Source organism: Spermophilus citellus (assembly GCF_964194105.1).
Source record: "Spermophilus citellus genome assembly, chromosome: 6".
NCBI lineage: Eukaryota > Metazoa > Chordata > Mammalia > Rodentia > Sciuridae > Spermophilus > Spermophilus citellus.
This window is the reverse complement of record NC_138187.1, coordinates 61,882,716-61,905,457: the sequence shown is the minus strand read 5'-3', so window position 1 is coordinate 61,905,457 and position 22,742 is coordinate 61,882,716. Positions and strand designations below refer to the sequence as shown.

General features: G+C 41.4%; 1 protein-coding gene across 9 annotated transcripts in view; it reads left to right on the top strand.

Annotated features, from left to right (window-relative positions):
* The window catches only part of BEND7 (BEN domain containing 7), a 123,368-nt gene that overhangs the window by 19,717 nt on the left and 80,909 nt on the right, over nucleotides 1-22,742 (top strand). The window lies entirely within an intron of this gene.

Sequence of the window (22,742 nt, the reverse complement as noted above, 5' to 3'; positions counted from 1 at the left end):
TTGTTTAATTTTTTGAGTTCTTTGTGTATTCTGGATATTAGGGCTCTATCTGAAGTGTGAGGAGTAAAAATTTGTTCCCAGGATGTAGGTTCCCTGTTTACCTCTCTCATTGTTTCTCTTGCTGAGAAAAAACTTTTAGTTTAAGTAAGTCCCATTTGTTTATTCTTGTATATAACTCTTGGGCTATGGGCGTCCTATTAAGGAATTTGGAGCCCGACCCCACAATTTGTAGATCAGAGCCAACTTTTTCTTCTATCAGGTGCAGAGTCTCTGATTTGATATCTAGCTCCTTGATCCATTTTGAATTAACTTTTGTGCATGGCGAGAGAAAGGGGTTCAGCTTCATTTTGTTGCATATGGATTTCCAGTTTTCCCAGCACCATTTGTTGAAGATGCTATCCTTTCTCCATTGTATGCTTTTAGCGCCTTTATCAAATATAAGAAAGTTGTAATTTTGTGGATTGGTCTCTGTGTCCTCTCTTCTGTACCATTGGTCCACCTGCCTATTTTGGTACCAGTACCATGCTGTTTTTGTTACTATTGCTCTGTAATATAGTTTGAAATCTGGTATCGCTATACCACTTGATTCACACTTCCTGCTTAGAATTGCTTTTCCTATTCTGGGTCTTTTGTTTTTCCATATGAATTTCATGATAGCTTTATCTATTTCTACAAGAAATGCCGTTGGGATTTTGATTGGCATTGCGTTGAACCTGTAGAGAACTTTGGGTAATATCGCCATTTTGATGATGTTGGTTCTGCCTATCCATGAACAGGGTACATTTTTCCATCTTCTAAGATCTTCTTCTATCTCTCTCTTTAGGGTTCTGTAGTTTTCATTGTATAAATCTTTCACCTCTTTTGTTAGGTTGATTCCCAAGTATTTTATTTTTTTGGAGGATAATGTGAATGGGGTGGTTTTCCTCATTTCCATTTCAGAAGTTTTCTTGCTGATATACAGGAATGCCTTTGATTTATGCGTGCTGATTTTATATCCTGCCACTTTGCTGAATTCATTTATTAGTTCTAGTAGTTTCTTTGTAGACCCTTTTGGGTCTTCTAGGTATAAGATCATATCGTCCTGCAAATAGTGATATTTTAAGCTCTTCTTTTCCTATTTTTATGCCTTTAATTTCTTTTGTCTGTCTAATTGCTCTGGCTAGTTTTTCAAGGACTAAATTAAATAGAAGTGGTGATAGAGGGCATCCCTGTCTTGTTCCAGATTTTAGCGGGAATGCCTTCAGATTTTCTCCATTTAGAATGATGCTAGCCTGAGGCTTAGCATATATAGCTTTTACAATGTTGAGGTAAGTTCCTGTTATCCCCAGTTTTTCTAGTGTTTTGAACATAAAGGGATGCTGTACTTTGTCGAATGCTTTTTCTACATCTATCGAAACGATCGTATGGTTCTTATCTTTAAGTCTATTGATGTGGTGAATAATATTTATTGATTTCTGTATATTGAACCAACCTTGCATCCCAGGGATGAATCCTACTTGATCATGGTGCACAATTTTTTGATATGCTTTTGTATTCGATTTGCCAGGATTTTATTGAGGATTTTTGCATCTATGTTCATTAGAGATATTGGTCTGTAGTTTTCTTTCTTTGAAGTGTCTTTGTCTGGTTTTGGGATCAGGGTGATGTTGGCCTTATAGAATGAATTTGGAAGAGCTCCTTCTTTTTCTATTTCTTGAAATAGCTTGAAAAGTATTGGTATTAATTCTTCTTTAAAGGTTTTGTAAAACTCCGCTGTATACCCATCCGGTCCAGGGCTTTTCTTGGTTGGTAGTCTTTTGATGGCTTCTTCTATTTCTTCCTTTCTTATTGGTCTGTTTAAATTGTGTGTGTCTTCCTGACTCAATCTGGGCAGCTCATATGACTTAAGAAATTTATCGATGTCTTCACTGTCTTCTATTTTATTAGAATATAGGGTTTCAAAATACTTTCTAATTATCTTCTGTATTTCTGTAGTGTCTGTTGTGATATTGCCTTTTTCATCCCGTATGTTAGTAATTTGAGTTTTCTCTCTTCTTCTCTTCGTTAGCATGGCTAAGGGTCTGTCGATCTTATTTATTCTTTCAAAGAACCAACTTTTAGTTTTATCAATTTTTTCAATGGTTTTTTTTTGTTTCGATTTCGTTGATTTCTGCTCTGATTTTAATTATTTCTTGTCTTCTGCTATATTTGCTGTTGTTTTGCTCTTCCTTTTCTAGGGTTTTGAGATGTAGTGTGAGTTCGTTTATTTGTTGGCTTTTTATTTATTTATTTTTATTTTTATTTTATTGTTGGTTGTTCAAAACATTACATAGTTCTTAATATACCATATTTCACAGATTGATTCAAGTGGGTTATGAACTCCCATTTTTACCCCGTATACAGATTGCTGTGTCACATCAGTTACATTTCCATTGATTTACAAATTGCCTTTCTAGTGACTGATGTATTCTGCTGTCTATCCCATTCTCCACTATCCCCCCTCCCCTCCCCTCCCCTTCTCTCTCTCCACCCCCTCTACTATAAATCGTTTCTTCCACTTATATAATTTTTCTCCTACCCCTCCTTTCCTCTTATATGTAATTGTGTATAACCCTGAGGCTCACCTTCCAATTCCATGCAATTTCCCTTCTCTCTCCCTTTCCCTCCCGCCAATCATCCCTGTTTAATGTTAATCTTCTTCTCAAGCTCTTCGTCTCTACCCTGTCCTTGGTTACTCCCCTTATATCAAAGAAGACATTTGGCATTTGTTTTTTAAGGATTGGCTAGCTTCGCTTAGCATAATCTGCTCTAATGCCATCCATTTCCCTCCAAATTCTATGATTTTGTCATTTCTTATTGCAGAGTAATACTCCATTGTGTATAAATGCCACATTTTTTTAATCCATTCATCTATTGAAAGGCTTCTAGGTTGGTTCCACAATCTTACTATCGTGAATTGTGCTGCTATGAACATCGATGTAGCAGTGTCCCTGTAGCATGCTCTTGTTAGGTCTTTAGGGAATAGACCGAGAAGGGGAATAGCTGGGTCAAATGGTGGTTCCATTCCCAGCTTTCCAAGAAATCTCCATACTGCTTTCCAAATTGGCTGCACCAATTTGCAGTCCCACCAACAATGAACAAGTGTACCCATTTCCCCGCATCCTCGCCAGCACTTGTTGTTGTTGGACTTCTTAATGGCTGCCAATCTTACTGGAGTGAGATGGTATCTTAGGGTGGTTTTGATTTGCATTTCTCTGACTGCTAGCGATGTTGAGCATTTTTTCATGTACTTGTTAATTGATGGTATGTCCTCCTCTGAGAAGTATCTGTTCAGGTCCTTGGCCCATTTGTTGATTGGGTTATTTGTTATCTTATTATCTAATTTTTTGAGTTCTTTGTATACTCTGGATATTAGGGCTCTATCTGAAGTGTGTGGAGTAAAGATTTGTTCCCAGGATGTAGGCTCCCTGTTTATCTCTCTTATTGTTTCTTTTGTTGAGAGAAAACTTTTTAGTTTGAGTAAGTCCCATTTGTTGATTCTAGTTGTTAACTCTTGCGCTATGGGTGTCCTATTGAGGAATTTGGAGCCCGACCCCACAGTATGTAGATCATAGCCGACTTTTTCTTCTATCAGACGCCGTGTCTCTGATTTAATATCGAGCTCCTTGATCCATTTTGAGTTAACTTTTGTGCATGGCGAGAGAAAGGGATTCAGTTTCATTTTGATGCAAATGGATTTCCAGTTTTCCCAGCACCATTTGTTGAAGATGCGATCCTTCCTCCATTGCATGCTTTTAGCCCCTTTATCAAATATAAGATAGTTGTAGTTTTGTGGATTGGTTACTGTGTCTTCTATTCTGTACCATTGGTCCACTCGCCTGTTTTGGTACCAGTACCATGCTGTTTTTGTTACTATTGCTCTGTAGTATAGTTTGAAGTCTGGTATCGCTATACCGCCTGATTCACACTTCCTGCTTAGCATTGTTTTTGCTATTCTGGGTCTTTTATTATTCCATATGAATTTCCTGATTGTTTTATCTATTTCTACAAGAAATGCTGTTGGGATTTTGATTGGGATAGCATTGAACTTATAGAGAACTTTTGGTAATATCGCCATTTTGATGATGTTAGTTCTGCCTATCCATGAACAGGGTATATTTTTCCATCTTCTGAGGTCTTCTTCTATTTCTCTCTTTAGGGTTCTGTAGTTTTCATTGTATAGGTCTTTCACCTCTTTTGTTAGGTTGATTCCCAAGTATTTTATTTTTGGGGGGGATATTGTGAATGGAGTAGTTGTCCTCATTTCCGTTTCAGAGGATTTGTCGCTGATATACAGGAATGCATTTGATTTATGCGTGTTGATTTTATATCCTGCCACTTTGCTGAATTCATTTATTAACTCTAATAGTTTCTTTGTAGACCCTTTTGGGTCTGTTAGGTATAGAATCATATCGTCTGCAAATAGTGATAATTTAAGTTCTTCTTTTCCTATTTTTATGCCTTTAATTTCTTTCGTCTCTCTAATTGCTCTGGCCAGTGTTTCGAGGACTATGTTGAACAGAAGTGGTGAGAGAGGGCATCCCTGTCTTGTACCAGATCTTAGAGGGAATGCCTTCAATTTTTCTCCATTCAGAATGATGCTTGCCTGTGGCTTATCATAGATTGCTTTTACAATGTTGAGGTATGATCCTGTTATCCCTAATTTTTCTAGAGTTTTGAACATAAAGGGATGCTGTACTTTGTCGAATGCTTTTTCTGCATCTATCGAGATGATCATATGGTTCTTATTTTTAAGCCTATTGATGTGGTGAATAACATTTATTGATTTCCATATATTGAACCAGCCTTGCATCCCAGGGATGAATCCTATTTGATCATGGTGTATAATTTTTTTGATATGATTTTGAATCCGATTCGCCAGAATTTTATTGAGGATTTTTGCATCTATGTTCATTAGAAATATTGGTCTGTAGTTTTCTTTCTTTGAAGTGTCTCTGTCTGGTTTAGGTATCAGGGTGATGTTGGCCTAGTAGAATGTCTTTGGAAGTTCTCCCTCTTTTTCTATTTCCTGAAATAGCTTGAAAAGTATTGGTGTTAGTTCCTCTTTAAAGGTTTTGTAAAACTCTGCTGTATACCCGTCCGGTCCTGGGCTTTTCTTAGTTGGTAGTCTTTTGATGATTTCTTCTATTTCCTCTATTGTTATTGGTCTGTTTAGGCTGTCTATATCTTCCTGACTCAATCTGGGCAGATCATATGACTTAAGAAATTTATCGATGCCTTCACTATCTTCTATTTTATTGGAGTATAAGGATTCAAAGTAATTTCTGATTATCTTCTGTATTTCTGAAGTGTCTGTTGTGATATTGCCTGTTTCATCCCGTATGCTAGTAATTTGGGTAATCTCTCTTCTTCTCTTCGTTAGCATGGCTAAGGGTCTGTCGATTTTATTTATTTTTTCAAAGAACCAACTTTTGGTTTTGACAATTTTTTCAATTGTTTCTTTTGTTTCGATTTCATTAATTTCAGCTCTGATTTTAATTATTTCTTGCCTTCTACTTCTTTGCTGTTGTTTTGCTCTTCTTTTTCTAGGATTTTGAGATGATATGAGATCGTTTATTTGTTGGTTTTTTCTTTTTTTATGGAATGCGCTCCAAGCAATGAATTTTCCTCTTAAAACTGCTTTCAATGTGTCCCATAGATTCCGATATGTTGTGTCTGTGATTTCATTTAACTCTAAGAAGTTTTTAATTTCCTCCTTAATGTCTTCTATAACCCATTGATCATTCAGTAACCTATTGTTCATTCTCCAAGTGATGCATGATTTTTCCTTCCTTCTTTTATCGTTGATTTTCAGTTTCATTTCATTATGATCAGATAAGATGCATGGTATTATTTCTACTCCTTTATATTGTCTAAGAGTTGCCCTGTGACATAATATATGATCTATTTTTGTGAAGGATCCATGTGCTGCTGAGAAAAAAAGTGTAACTACTTGATGTTGGGTGGTATATTCTATATATGTCAATTAAGTCTAGGTTGTTAATTGTGTTGTTGAGTTCTATAGTTTCCTTATTTAACTTTTGTTTGGAAGATCTGTCCAGTGGTGAGAGAGGTGTGTTGAAGTCTCCCATGATTATTGTATGGTGGTCTATTAGACTCTTGTACTTGAGAAGAGTTTGCTTGATGAACGTAGCTGCACCATTGTTTGGGGCATATATATTTATGATTGTTATGTCTTGTTGGTGTATGGTTCCCTTGAGCAGTATGCAGTGTCCCTCTTTGTCCTTTTTGATTAACTTTGGCTTGAAATCTATTTTGTTTGATATGAGTATGGACACTCCTGCTTGTTTCCGCAGTCCATATGAGTGGAATGATTTTTCCCAGCCTTTCACCTTCAGTCTATGTATATCTTTTCCTATCAAATGCGTCTCCTGTAGGCAACATATTGTTGGATCTTGTTTTGTGATCCATTCTACTAGCCTGTGTCTCTTAATTGGTGAGTTTAAGCCATTAACATTTAAGGTTATTATTGAGATTTGGTTTGTTCCTCCAGTCATATTTGTTTATTTATGTTACTAAACCTGATTAGTTTTCCTCTTTGATTACTTTCCCCCCTTTACTGTCCTACCTCCCACTGATGGTTTTCAATGTTATTTTCAGTTTCCTCTTCCTGTAATGTTTTGCCAAGGATTTTTTGAAGAGATGGTTTTCTAGCTGCGAATTCTTTTAACTTTTGTTTATCGTGAAAGGTTTTAATTTCATCTTCCATCCTGAAGCTTAATTTCACCGGATACACGATTCTTGGTTGGAACCCATTTTCTTTCAGTGTTTGAAAAATGTTATTCCAGGATCTTTTAAAATTCTCTCCTTATTCTGTATGTTGGGCATCTTCATTATAATGTGTCTAGGTGTGGATCTCTTATGATTTTGCACTTTCGGCGTCCTGTAGGCTTCTAGGATATGGGATTCTGTTTCATTCTTCAAGTCTAGGAAGTTTTCTCGTATTATTTCATTGAATAGATTGTTTATTCCTTTGGTTTGGAGCTCTGTGCCTTCCTGTATCCCAATGACTCTTAAGTTTGGTCTTTTAATGTTATCCCATAATTCTTGAATGTTCTGTTCATGGTTTCTTAGCAGTCTTGCTGAGCTGTCTATGTTCTTTTCAAGTTGAAATACTTTGTCTTCATTGTCTGATGTTCTGTCTTCTAAGTGATCTATTCTGCTGGTAGTATTGTCAATTGAGGTTTTAAGTTGGTTTATTGCTTCCTGCATTTGTAGGATTTCTATTTGTTTGTTTTTTATTACTTCTAAATCCCTGTGAAATTGATCTTTTACTTCCTGGATTTGTTTCTGTAGTTCCTTGTCAATGTGATCTTTCATTGTCTGATTTTGCTGTCTCATGTCTTCCTTGAGACTCCAGATCATCTGGAGCATGTATATCGTGAACTCTTTATCTGACATTCCATCTGTTGCAGCTATTACCTATTCTAGAGTTGGGTTGACCTGCATTGCTTGTGGTCCTTTCTTTCCTTGTCTTTTCATATTGCTTGCGTTTCTACCTGCTTGGTGAAACTGTTGTGTTTTTGAAATTTTCCCCCTATTTATTTATATTGCTCTTGTATAGTTGGGATATCTCTCTTGTAGGGTGGGTAGTGGCTGTGCTCCTCCTCTAATTAGGGTGATCTATCTACCACGCTGGTTGGTCGTAGGTCTGCCCACCCTGCGGGCGCGGGTGGCTGCTCTACTCTGCCCCCACTCCAATTGTGGTGACGTACCTACCACGTCCTCGGATCGTTGGTCCTGATCCGGATGTGGGCGGCAGCTCTGCTCCACCCCTACTCCAATTGGTGTGACGTGTCTACCACGCTGGTCGGCCTCTAAGCCTGTTCTGCCGGTGGGTCTCAGATCTGCCTACCTTGCGGGCTTGGGCAGCAGTTCTGCTCAGCCCCCACTCCCAGTGGGGGTACCTAACTGCCTCTCCAATGGGTCGCTGGGCCTTTTCCGGACACTGGCGGCGGCTCTGTTCAACCCCCACTCCAACCAGTGTGACGTGACTGCCTCGATGCTACTTGTCCACCACACTGGCCGGCTGCCGAGCCTGTCCTGCCAGTGGGACGCAGGTCTGCCTACCTTGTAGGATCAGACGGCGGCTCTTCACTGCCTCCACTCCAAGTGGGGTGACTTGGCTACCCTGCCGTTGGGTCGCTGGTCCTGTTCCAGGCGTGGGCGTCTACTCTCCTCGGCCCCAGCTGCAGTTGGGGTGTCGTGATACCACACCGGCGGGTCCCTTAGCCTGCTCTGGGCGCAGGTGGCAGCTCCACTCTGCCCCCCAGGCCCCCACAGCACCCAGCAGGACCCGGACCAAGAAGCAGTCCCTGTAGGATCCCCAAGCCTGAGCCAGAGCAGCTTCGGGAGCCAGGAGCGGGCCTCTCCGATCCCCGCCACGTTCTGCTAGGAGCAGGCTCCACAGAGCAACTGCCGCGGGTTCCCCAACCCCAGGCCAAAGCAGCCCCGGGAGCCCAAGCCTGGCCGCACCAGACTCTCCCTGCTCAGTGCACGCTCCGCTGGGAGCAGAGGCAAAGATGCAGTTCCCGCGGGCTCCCCAGCCCCGGGCCAAAACTGTTCCGGGAGTCAGAGCCCCGCTGCCCCTCGGCGCAAGTTTCACTTGTAGCTGGCCTCAGCTCGCGGTCCCCGCGGTTTCCGCGGCCCTGGGCTCAAGTAGCTACGGGAGCCAGAACCCAGCCTCTCCGATCCCTGCCACACTCTGCTAGGAGCAGGCTCCACAGAGGTACCCCAGCCTCAGGCCCAAGCAGCCCCGGGAGCCCAAGCCTGACCGCTCCAAACTCTCCCAGCTCAGTGAACGCTCCGCCAGGGGCAGGGTCAAAGACGCAGTCCCCGCGGGCTCCCTAGCCCCAGGCCAAAACTGTTCCGGGAGTTAGAGCCACGCCGCCCCTCAGCGCACAATCCACTTGTAACTGGCCTCTGCCCGGAGTCCCCGAAGGATCTCCCGCCCTGGGCCAAAGCAACCCGGGGAGCTAGAATCTGGCCGCTCAAAGTCCGGCGCCCGCCTTGCCAGGGGCAAGCCCCGAAGAGTATTCTCCTCAGGTTCTCCAGTCCCAAGCCTGAGCGATCTGTCTGCGAGACGCAGGCAAATACCAGCCTGGAATCACCTGTTCCGTAGTTGAATGAGCTGAGATCAGTAGAAAACCGGGATGATTGCATCAGCTCTCCAAGATGGCGGCTGCTGTCCTCCTCCATGTTCCGACCGGTGTCGGGAATCAAACTGGACCGGTTCTCTCCTCTGTCTCAAAGCCGGAACTCAGCACTCAGCGTGGCCAGTGCGCCGCTGGCAGGAGCCTCCAGAATCCGCTTCGCTGTAATCCCGCTCTGGTACCTTGCCGCTAACTAACTAGCGCGCGCCCCAGACTCCATCCGCGGGGCGGTCCGCCGACCAGGTACTGCTACCCTCCGTGCGGAGAAATTACCCGCGACCGAGCCCCCCGCAGCAGAATCCCGCGCGCTGGAAATCTGTCCTCTAGATTCTGGAGCACCTCAATTTCACTGGAAATTCCCACCAAGGTAGCGTTCAGCCGTTTTACCTCATCTTTCTCCCGCACAGTGACGCGGTGCACTCGGTTTTTTCTTTTTTTGAGGAATGAACTCCAGGAAATGAATTTCCCTCTTAGAACTGCTTTCATTGTGTCCCATAGATTCCGGTATGTTGTGTCTGAATTGTCGTTTATCTCTAAGAATTTTTAGATTTCCTCCTTTATGTCTTCTGTAACCCATTGATCATTCAGTAACATATTGTTTATTTTCCATGTGATGCTGGATTTTTCCTTCCTTCTTTTATCATTGATTTCCAGTTTCATTCCATTATGATCAGATATGGTGAATGGTATTATCTCCACACCTTTATATTTACTAAGAGTTGCCCTATGGCATAATATATGATCTATCTTTGAGTAAGATCCATGCGCTGCTAAGAAGAACGTGTATCCACTTGATGATGGTTGATATATTCTATATATGTCGGTTAGGTCTAGGTTATTGATTGTGTCACTGAGTTCTATAGTTTCTTTATTCAGCTTTTGTCTGGAGGATTGGTCTAATGGTGAGAGTGGTGTGTTGAAGTCACCCATAATTATTGTGTTGTGGTCAATTTGACTCTTGAACTTGAGGAGAGTTTGTTTTATGAACGTTGCTGCACCATTATTTGGTGCATATAAATTGATAATTGTTATGTCTTGTTGGTGGATAGTTCCTTTTAACAGGATATAGTGTCCTTCTTTATCCCTTTTGATTAACTTAGGTTTGAAGTTGATTTTATTCTATATGAGTATGGCCACTCCTGCTTGCTTCCGAGGGCCATGTGAGTTGTATGATTTTTCCCAACCTTTCACCTTCAGCCTGTGTATGTCTTTTCCTATCATATGAGTTTCCTGAAGGCAGCATATTGTTGGGTTTGTTTTTTTGATCCAGGTTACTAGCCTGTGTCTCTTGATTGGTGAGTTTAGTCCATTAACATTTAAGGTTACAATTGAAATATGATTTATACTTCCAGTCATGTTTATTTATTTATTTATTTTAGTTTGGCTAGTTTTTACTTTTTGGTTTTTTTCCTCCCCCTTTACTGAGATACCTCCCGCTGTTGATTTTGGGCACTATTTTTCCATTCCTCTTCTTGTAGAATTTTGCCCAAAATGCTTTGCAGTGCTGGTTTTCTGGCTGCAAATTCTTTTAGCTTTTGTTTATCGTGAAAGATTTTAATTTCATTGTCAAATCTGAAGCTTAATTTTGCTGGATACAGTATTCTTGGTTGGAGACCATTATTTTTCAGCGTTTGAAATACATTGTTCCAGGATCTTCTCGCTTTCAAAGTCTGTGATGAAAAATCAGCCATTAACCTAATTGGTTTACCCCTGAATGTAATCTGCCTCCTTTCCCTCGTAGCTTTTAATATTCTCTCCTTGTTCTGTATGTTGGCTATCTTCATAATTATATGTCTTGGAGTTGGTCTATTACAGTTTTGGATGTTTGGGGTCCTGTAGGCTTCCAGGATTTGGCAATCCATTCCATCTTTCATCTCTGGGAAGTTTTCTAGGATTATTTCATTTAATAGGTTGTGCATTCCTTTGGTTTGAACCTTTGTGCCTTCTTCTATCCCAATGACTCTCAAATTTGGTTTTTTGATGAGATCCCATATCTCTTGGATAGATTGCTCATGAGATTTAAGCATCTTTTCAGTGTTGACTATATTCTTTTCAAGTTGATAAACTTTGTCTTCATTATCTGATGTTCTGACTTCTACTTGATCTAGTCTATTTGTAATATTCTCGTTAGTGTTTTTAATCTGGTTTATGGTTTCTTGCATTTCTAAAATTACAGTTTGTTTTTTTTTTAAGATCTCTATCTCCTGGTAAAGCTCGTTCTTTACAGTTTGAATTTGTTTGTTTAGTTCGTTTTCAAAATATACTTTCAATTCTTGGACTTGCTGTCTCATGTCTTCTCTAAAATTCCGTTCCATCTGAGTTAGGTATGCCTTGATTTCTTTCCCTGTCCATGTTTCTGATGGTTCTAGGTCCTCCTGTAGATTTAAGTTGTCCTGCATTATCTGTAATCCTTTTTTCCCTTGTTTTTTCATGTTGTTCACGTTACTTTCCAGCTCTGTTTGACTGCTTTGTAACTGCTTTCTCCTATACATTTGTTTTGGCTTTGTTTATCTCTGTTGTCTCTCCTTTGTGGTGGGAGATTATGCCTATAGATGTTGGGCTTTATTGTACTTTAGAGCTGATTCATTCAATTTATAAAGGGCTTCCGGATTTTGTATGCATATAGTGGTTTGTTTTTTGTTCTTAGGACTTTAGGTTAGGTGCTGTGCAGGTATAAGGGTTAGTATGTCTTGGCTACTTTAGAAGATTGCTCTACTGAAGGGGGATACTAACCGTTGATTGGATCAGGGTGTTGGTAGAAGCTAGGTATTTAGGAGCACTATTGCCTCGAAATATTGACCTATTTGCATTTAGACAGTTACACGAAATGGAGGACGTAATGCTTGGGATGAAAGTTGGGGGGAAGGGGAAGGAAGGTGCTCTTGAAAAGAAAGAAGGAGAGGGAGATAGATAGCATAGAGGAGAATGGAAAGAACAATAAAACTTGGAAGGGAAGAGAGAGAGGGAAAAAGGGAGAGAAAAAAATAAATTGAAATAAGAAATAAAATTAGGTCTTAGAGATCCATTTTCTTCTCTTCCCGTAGGCAAAGCTCTGCCCTCCGGGCTGAGTTTTGCCCTCAATGTGTCAACAGCAATCCCTGTAAGGCGGCTCCTGGGGGTCTCTCAATCCTGTTGGTTCAGAGCCGTTTCACTTCTACGGCCCCTCCTCCCCTTCCTCCTGCCAGCCAGCCAGGTCCTGCTCACCGGAGGCAGTTCCCCAAGGATTTGGTTACACTTTCAGCCCCACCGAGTGCTCTATTTCCCTAACGACTGAGCACTCTCTCTGTCATTCATCTAAGCCCCAGTGCTGTGGAGCTGTGGTCTGGGAGTCAATAGTTTAATTTTTCCGGACCCCTTTGGTGGGCACACCTTCGGAATCTGGCGGCTAAGACCATTGGTGTCGCTGCTGGTGGTAATGGGAGTTGGGGGTCAAGGATCCCCTCTGCTTCCCTCAGCCCCTACAATCACGACCACTCCACTGGCGGTAGGAGGAGTTGGGGGTCTGGAGTGTCCTCTGTTTCCCTCCGCCCCTACCGTCACGCCCTCTCAGTTGGCGGTTGGGGGAGTTGGGGGTGGGGAGTCTTCTCTGCTTCCCTCTGCCCCTACAGTCAAGCCCACGTCACTGGCAGTAGGGGGAGTTGGGGGTCGAGAGTCCTTTGGCCCTTACGGTCACGCCCACAGAGAGATTCTGAAGTTTCCCGGTTGTTTGTATCTAATGTGGGTGGGAGTCACACACCTGCTAAAGTAGATTCCGCTGGGAAGGAATCTCTTTGGCCGAACTTTGGTGACTTCCCCTCTCTGCTATGGCAGGCCCCTGGCTCCTTGCCGGAGTGTCCGAAGGGAGGGGTTGAACTGGCTTGTCTCTGGTCTGACATAATCTCTGGTTTTAGTTCCCAGTTCGCTATTTCATAAAGGCTTGGTTAGATTCCCTTCACGTCGTCTCAGCAGGGGGTGGGGAGCCGTTAGCAGAGCCGGGAGGGCGTGGGCCATCTGCCGGGCCAGGCAGGGACCCTTCTCACTGCGCCGTGCCGCCAGGGGCCACTTGTAGAGCCGGGCAGGCGGTGCCCGCGTGGCTAAGAGCCCGGCGGGCGGGGTGGCCGTTCGCAGAGAGAGAGCGGGGCCGCTAGGAGAGCTGGGATGGTGGGGGCTGTCTGCTGGGTCGGGCGGGGACCCTTTTCGCCACGCAGCTCTGGGCCGCTGGCCGCTTGTAGAAGTGGCTGGTGGCCATGGGATTGGACCTCTGCGTCCGCGTGGCCGTCCAAGATTCACTTGTCTGGGACAAACTGTCACTTCTAATAAACTTACTAATTCCCGGCAGGTCTCCTTTTAATGGAATTTTGCTCGAAGTTCCTCAGTAGGTAGAATGTAGCTGTTTTAATGGGTGTTTCTGATTCCGTTAATGTGGAGATATTGAAAGTGCTGCTTCCTCGCCGGCCGCCATGTTGGATCCCCCTCTTGAACATTGTTTGAAGTGTGGTTTCAGCCCTAGCCACTTTAAATGGAGATGACATATACTCATCAGAAGAAGATTGAGTAGCCATGTTATGTTTATTAAAATAAAACTTCATTTTCCACAATATAAGAACATTTGAGAGAGAGAGATAGATAACCTCTGTAGTATTTGGCTCGTTCTAATTGTGTTATATCATTCTCTTAACCAAAAAAAAAAAAAAAAAAAAAAAAAACAACCTTCATTGATTTCCTGTCACTTGCAGGAAAAAGTCAAGGTCCTTTTGTTTTTGACTTTTTACCATTCATTGCCTTCACTCCAGCTAAGTTAGCTTATTCATGCTGCCCACTTGGTTTTTCTCTGCCCTTAGTCCTCCTTCAATGCTGTTCCCTCTTTTCTCCTCCCCAGAGGAGGAAGTACTAGCACCTTTTATTGGTCTCCTCAGATCTGACATCTTCATAAAACTGACTAAAAACTTCCCAGTTTATGATGATCTCCTTCTCTCCTTGACTCTTTGAACACTTGTCTCTCATATGATCTCTTATGCATTTGTCATAAATTACTATGGTTTGATCCCTTCCATCATGGACACAGGGAGTGTATTCCTAGAGAGCACGGCTGGTGATAGTACAAAACCTGACTGACAACTACCAACCCTCCCCTCTATCATGGCCCAGCCCTCCCTCCCACTAGCCCTGTGCTTTTTCAGCTGGCAGATGTGTAAGTGTAACTGTGGGTACCCAGAGTTGTTCAGTGTTTGTGGGGAAACTGCTCATCTGGGTGGGTGGCTACTTGTTTTAAAATTAAACACAGAAACAGAGTGTAGTATAAACTTGCATTTGCTTTTTAAGATAAAGCATAAGAACATCAAAGAAAGTTTTTGTTGCTTATTTTCTTCCTGGACTTTGTACCATGCTTCTCATAGATATTTATTCTCCTTTGTCCTTCAGTGTTCTTTGAGGGGAAAGTTGGAAAGAGCATGACAGCCCACTTTGAACAGCTGTTTTCTTCCTTCATTTCCAGTTTTCCTTTGCTCATTTTGAACCTTACTACTGATATCATACCCTTTTGCTCTTTTTGCTTTGAAGGCCTGTTTTCCAGGTAGCCCCACAGGCCATTCTTGTTAAATACTAGCATTCTGTCAGTACCTACCCTGGCTTCCCATTCCTCAGCCTCTGGCCCTGGCTGCCCATTTGCTGGAAGCAAGGGATCACATCCTAGACTTGTTTGTGCATTCTTCTTGTCTCCCATGCTGGACTGTAAGCTACTAAAGGGAAGAGACTCTATCTTATGTTTCTTTCTTTTTGGGCCACACAGGTTCCATATTTAGTACTAGTATAATATTTTTTGAATGGGTGAATGAACCTGGTATTATCTAAATAGACTTGAAAGGAACTTAATTGTCCTCTAAAAGTAGATACCATGTATATGCTGGGCTGCTTAGTTGTTTCTCACCTACAACTTACAATGTATTAGGGTCCTCAAACATGGCAACACAATTGTAGTCTAGATGTTTCTTATCATAACATTTGAGTCAACCAATTAAATGATTCCATAGTCACTTCTTTGCCTCTTTTCTTTCCAGTGGCATTTAGATTATGTTGTGTGGAGCCCTTCGAATTCTTGAATATATTCCAAGGACAGTTTCAGGAATCTGAGTTCTGGCACACCCTCTCTAATAGAGGTTTACTCTTATTTATTGAAGTTTCACTAAGATTGCATTTGAAAAAAAGGATTCACTTGGAAAACTGTTGATCTGTTCCATGGACTACTGCTTTTCAGACCATTTTTTGCTGAGTTAGAATCCCAGTCTTGCATGTTCCTTGTAAACATGGCCGCTATCACTGAAGGCTGCCAGGTGGGACCTTAATAACATTAGCATAGGTCTAGAATGATGTGTCAACCTCAGGTCCTCCCTTAGCACAGAGTCTACTTCACATTCCTTTTCTTCTAACTCGTTCAGATTTGTGATGAAGAAAGCTGTACCTGGGCATGAAGGACCCTGTCTCCTTTCTCTTGTCCTTTCCTCATTGCTAGCATTTAACAAGCTATAGCTTAATCTTTCCTAAAACATGGCCAGCCTCTGCTGATTTTTGAGAGGAAATATTGTAGACCATGTAGCATAATCCTGTTCCTCTTGTTATTTCCCACTGATAACTCAACTTCTTTCTGTTTACACTAACATGCCATTACCTGATAAACGCAAGGAGTTGTAATGCATTCTTTTGAAAACTATACTCACAGCATTGTGCAACCACCAGTCTCTAATTCCAGAACATTTTCATCATCACCAACAGAAATACATTCTTATTGTAACCTCTTGTGCAGACACTTCTGCACTCTGATGCTAGCTTTTATGAACTGGATGGGAAGCTCTTACGGACATCTGTTGCCTACCCTCCAGCTGGAAGCTACATTTTCAATCTCTTTTTTCCTTATTGGTAAAGAACAATGTCTTACTCATAATACCCCATAGTATATTTGAAGATAATTAAGTCACTCAATATCCATTTATTAAACAACTCAACTTCTTTAACTTTACCATGTTCCTTTAAGCACTTTTGTTGGATTTTTCATTATCTCCTCAAGTTTCTCCATGGCATATTTAAAATAGGACAAAACTGGACATGGTGCAATAAAAATCTGACAAATACTGAGTGTAAAGCAGGGCTTGTACCCCACTTCTTTACAATTCCACCAGTTTATTCTGCTAAGATAAGACCCCCAGCATGATACCCCAGGGTAGTGCTTGATGTTGGTTCAGTCAGAATGAGGAGTGGTGCTTATAACTTGCCTCAGGGATTAGGAGTTCCAGATAGATAGATTTGACTCACCTTGCCAGCTTGGAAACAAATGAAGGCATACATCCTTTAATATTTAAATGCATGTTTTTAGCCCTCTGCATGCTAGATTAATAAAGGATCTAATAGCACCCTGGGAGGCGTCCTCCAATTCCTGGAATTGTTAGTGACTCTCAGAGGCTTACTCAGTCCAGAGGGGCGAGCCAATTAAGGGAGTACTGCTGCATGGTCAACTATGTACCCCATAGTTGTATTTCCAAGTGCCTAATTATTATCTAGGTTTTCTTTATCAACACAAAACTCATGGAGTTGGGGTGCAGCTCAGTGGTAGAGTGTGTGCTTAGCATGTGCTGAGATTCTAGATTCAGTCCCCAGCACCATACACACAAAAAAATGAGGCTCATTATATCCCCACTTTTCTGAAACCTTCTGTTTTCTATTTCTCTGAAGGCCCTAGTATTCATTCAGTCACCTGAGCTGGAAAGCTTGGAATTATCTTTCATTGATTTTTCTTCCTCACCACAGCACTCCACCCCCATCTACCTGTCCCCACTAGCTAATCACCATGCCCATTTGATTAAACTCCTTCAGAGTCTTCTTTTCATCTTCTCTCTCCACTCCAGCTCCCCACTCAAGTCCTGATAAAGATTACTATTGCCATGTAGACTTTAGCAATAATATTCTACTGGATTTCTGTCCCCACACCAGTTTTTGCCAGAATTGTTTTTGTAAAGGATGTATCTGATTATGCTGCATAACACTCATGCAAGGGAGCAGCAGGGAAAGCAGCATCCTTTGGGAAGTCATGTTTTAACTCAAGGAAGGAAGCAGAAAGTATGTGCAGATATTAGGGCAATCTGCTAACTAGAGTTTCCAGGCATATGGTTAAAAGAAATAAGGGTCAATAGGATGGGGAAAATAAGGTTCATTTTTCAGAGCAGCAGATCAGTATAAAGGGATTTGGGTAAAAGATGTTGGGAGATTTGGAGGAGAGTACCTTTCCCTTTGTACCTGATGATCTTCATATCCCTGGGACCTGGGAGGTGCTCAGTGAATGTTTCTTTAAAAATTTATTTCTGGTACCTTTTCACTCTTTCCTGTTAATATATTTTTTGTTTACTGCCTTAGTGTTGCACTTATTCTATTGACTTCATTTTGTTTTTGATAAGCCATTTATTTCTTTCATATTACTTATTTGTAGGGCAAAGAAACAGTGACTGTTCTTCATGTGTTCTTCATAACAAGAAAGCACACATAGACAGATGTACAATGTTTATTTACAACCACATTCTGTATGTTGTGTGTTACCACCTAATTCTTTCATCACCTGGGCTATGAATAGTCAGGTCCCTAGTAGTGTATCCTCCTTTCGTGGCCAAATGAAGGAATACTGTATCATTCCATAATACTTATCACATGATGCAAAACTGTGTATCATAGAAATTCTTTTTAAAGGGAAATGATCTAATATGGTATTGAAATTCAGTGACAAGTAGAATCCAGCCTCCACTCTTTTCTAGACCAGTCCATAGAGTATGATCACTAAACTCCCTTAAGAATTCAGTTAAGGGATTGGGGTTGTGCCTCAGTGTTAGAGCACTTGCCTAGCATGTGTGAGGCAGTGGGTTCAACCTTCAGCACCACGTAGAAATAATTTAAAAATAAAGGTATTGTGTGCATCTACCACTAAATTATCTTTAAATTCAGTTAAGTTTGTTTTACCAATAATGTAGCAACATGGCACAGTTCTGTTAGAGCAAGGTTTTTTTTTTTTCAATTGCTTTTACTAAACATATTTTGCCTGGAGTTGCCTATAAGTGAATACATAGATAGGCTTGAAAAGAAATTAGGAAAAGTGAACAGGGTTCCCTCTAGACTTCTATTGCTCTAGAAAGCTCCTCACTCCCAAGAGTTTTTTTTTTTCTCCAGATATCTATATGGAGAGAAGAGAGTGACTAATTAAAACTGGGAAGACAAAGAGAAGTAAACTAATACTTCAGATCTGTCTTGTATGCTTTCTGCCATTTTTTGAAAATCAAAGAGCATGGCCTCCACTGTTAGAATAACCCTTTTTCTGAGGACATATGTGACTTTTAGAGGCATTAAATGCTCTGTTTACATGTTGAAAACGTGGAAACCTGTAGCCCTCCTAGCTACTTCTGCATACCCCTTGGGTTATGTGTAGCATGAGTCTGGTTCAAACCTTCTCTTTATGATTCAGGAAATTGAAGTCTGAGAATACTGAATGTCTTATCTCATAGCTAGTGGCAAGTCAGTACAGTCGAGAAGTAAGTCCAGGTCTCAGGAATACCTGCCCAGCCTTCCCATTGTACCAACTAACATCTGTTGTCTGAAATTCTGTGCCTCAGCCTGTCTGTCTGCTTTGAGCACCCACTGCCCCCAGTTTAGTAGGCTGACTCAGCTTTTTTGAGATTCCCTACTTTAGTCTTTGGGTCACATTTCTAACCGTCTGCCCTCTCTTTCCCAAATGTTCAAAGTAACTACCTCTTTCGTTCTCTCTGAAAAAGCCCACCAGACCCTGCATAGGGGCCTGAGTTGCAGGACTTCCTCTATGCAGGGGATACCTTCAGGGGTGATGGCCTCAGTGCCTCCCTCCTTCCTTGGCTAAAGGAAATATGATTCCATTAGGCCCAAAGACCATTCTCGAATGCCCAGTTGTCCTCTAAGGAAGCCCAGCCTGTCTCCTTTAAGAAATTTGCGCCAACCAACCCTTTTTCAGCCTTCTCCATGATCTCTTGGCTTTCCTTTCAGAAGAGACTTAGGCAACTATTATAGTTTACTATTTTCTTTCCTTTAAAATGTCTCACAGCAAGACAGACTTGGGCTCTTTCCTGTGACATCAGTCATCCTTGCTTCTAGTCTTCTGCCATCTTCTTTCACAGCTCTGCTTGGTCCCCACAGGTCATGACTTCTTTTATGTTTTGCCTTTAGAAGACATGTTTCTGAACACTGGAGGAGCAGCCCACCTACCCTAGACTCTTCCTTTGTGTCTGTTGCCTTATTTCCTCATCTCTACCTGCAGCTTCAGAGTTTGGTCGTCAACATGAAAATATAAAAGTTATGCAAAACTCAGGTTGTATTTTCAGTCTTGTAATTTTCATGGGCTTAAGTTTTAGAACTCCAAAACTAAACTTAGGTTTCACAATTCTTATGACTTCTCTTTTCATAATGGTAGAACTTTATCATAGAATTCTATCCTCGGAGCATATGTGGAACCGTGGACAAGATATACATCCATTTTCCTGTGATGTATAGGATCAGTGTGCAAAAGTAAGCTGACACTGGCTCAAGAACCTGTGTCCTTACAGGGAGCCTCAAGCAAAAGGAGAGGAAAGGCAGCCAGCCACCCACTAGCTTGTGCCCCTAAAGATCAGCCCATACATCCCCTTCCCTACATTGTGACCAACCCAACCAAGAGAGTTGAGGGTGGAAACCACACAGGAAATATGCTTCCTCTTGCCCATATTGTTCTGTTAACTAACCAGGAAAGTATATGTTTTGATGCTGAAATTACCACCACATTTACCTATAGACTTGTTCCAGAATTCCCTTAGGAACTCTTCCAGAAACACCTTGCTGCATTTTTGCAAGTTTAGGAATTCATGTTTTTTCTTTATTCATCAATGTTCAATATTAAAGAAGAATTAGGATTTTCATTACCATTTTTAAAAATTGAAGGGGTTGAGGATGTAGCTTAATGGCAGAGGGTGTGGTTAGCATGAGCAAGTTCCTGGGTTTGATCACCAGCATGCCAAAAAAAAAAAAAAAAAAGAAATTTATTTCAAAATAGGGTGTAAAAGTTCCTTATATAGTATCCAGTAATATAATACATACATTAATAAATATACAACTAGATAATGCAAATACCTAGGTTATTCAACTACCAGTTCTGAAGAGAAATCTAGTTTATATGAGGCTAAGTGCATTCAAATATCATTACGTTATATGTTTACTTGCAAGAGCTGTTTTTTCCTAATAGACACTTTCTTTTGACCTTTTTCTGTAGTTTTAAATTTTAAACATTTAGTAAAATGATTGTATGAATGTGTATATGTATCAGCATAACTTTTAATTCTCAAGTCAGATGAAAAGTTTTTCTTAATTTCTGCAAGGATACTGGCTTTTTGCAAAGTTTAAGAAGATAATACAGGGGCTGGGGATATGGCTCAAGCGGTAGCGCGCTCGCCTGGCATGCGCGCGGCCCGGGTTCGATCCTCAGCACCGCATACCAACAAGGATGTTGTGTCCACCGAGAACTAAAATAAATAAATAAATTCTCTCTTTAAAAAAAAAAGAAGATAATACAGAGCCAAGATGTAGCTCAGTGGTAGAGCACTTGTCTAGCATGAGCAAGACCCTGGGTTAGTATTTAAAATAACTCCTAACAGGTAACAGTATCTTCTGATAATAATATTGATAGAAAATTTCATATCCATATGATTTTATAGTCCTCTTTAGGTCCAGTATAGAGACCTTAAAGAAAAAAATGACTAAGGGAAAAAGAATTTTTGTAAGTAAATGGAAAGAAAAATCTGGAGATTGGTTGTACCACAGTGTAAATACCCTTAACTCTACTAAAAATGATTCAGATGATAAATTTTATGTTAGGTTTGTTTTATAATAATTTAAAAAAGAAGTAAATGTAGGTGAAGTGTCGTTTAGTCTATTACCTTTTACATGAAATGACAGTGTTAGCACTGAAGTGGAGGTGGTAGTTGTATTTGGGCAGAGCAAGGAGGCTTGACTTCCACCCTTTTGGTGTTCCTATAGCCAATTACCTGGAGTGGTCAGGAATTCCTGGGACATCCTCTGACTGGTGTGATGAGAGTGAGGGTACTAGAAGACAGTCTCCTTGCTTGTCATGCTGATACTCACTACATCTCTGTCTCCTGTTATCCTCTCTGAAAGTGATGTCTCCACCAACAATGTGTCATCCTGAAGGACATCTGCTGACAGTAGCACTTCTGGTGTGCTCTGCAGCCCATTGTCAAAAAGTTGCATCCCAGTGAATAGCATGCATTCTTCTTTGTTTTGGCACCTGCCTCCTGAGGTTAACATAGGATCATGTGGATGGTTGTGGCTGAGGCTAGGACTCTAACCTTCTAGTCCTGTCCTTGGTCTTCTGTTTCAGTCAGCTTACTTATGACCTGACACTGTCATTCAGAAAATGCTTCCAAAGAGGGATTTGAAAGTTTGTCCCCAGTGATGCTCACTAAGGAAACCTTTTTTTCATAAGAGTACTTGTCCAGAAAGGGATTAAAATGAGATTCATCAGAACTATGATCAGTGTCTTTAGACTACAGCCAGATTTCCTGCCTCTAACTTTTTTTTATTGGTTGCTCAAAACATTACATAACTCTTGACATATCATATTTCATACATTTGATTCAAGTGGGTTATGAACTCCCATTTTTACCACGTGTACAGATTGCAGGATCACATTGGTTACACATCCACGTTTTTACACTGCCATACTAGTTTCTGTTGTATTCTGCTGCCTTTCCTATCCCCTTCCTATCCCCCTCCCCTCTCCTCCCCTCCCATCTTCTCTCTCTACCCCATCTACTGTAATCCATTTCTCTCTCTTGTTTTTCCCCCTTTCCCCTCACCTCCTCTTACATGTAATTTTGTATAACAATGAGGGTCTCCTTCCATTTCCGTGCAATTCCCCTTCTCTCTCCCATTCCCTCCCACCTCTCTTCTCATGCTCTTCCTCCCTGCTCTGTTTTGAGTTGCCCTCCTTATATCAAAGAAGACATTCGGCATTTGATTTTTAGGGATTATCTAGCTTCACTTAGCATAATCTGCTCTAATGCCATCCATTTCCCTGCAAATGCCATGATTTTGTTATTTTTTAGAGCTGAGTAATGTTCCATTATGTATAAATGCCACATTTTTTTATCCATTCATCTATTGAAGGGCATCTAGGTTGGTTCCACAGTCTAGCTATTGTGAATTGTGCTGCTATGAACATTCATGTAGCTGTATCCCTATAGTATGCTCTTTTTAGGTCTTTGGGGATAGTCCGAGAAGGGGAATAGCTGGGTTGAATGGTGGTTCCATTCCCAGCTTTCCAAGGAATTTCCATACTGCTTTCCAAATTGGCTGCACCAATTTGCAGTCCACCAGCAATGTATAAGTGTACCCTTTTCCCCACATCCTCGCCAGCACTTCTTGTTGTTTGACTTCTTAATGGCTGCCATTCTTACTGGAGTGAGATGGTATCTTAGGGTGGTTTTAATTTGCATTTCTCTGATTGCTAGAGATGGTGAGCATTTT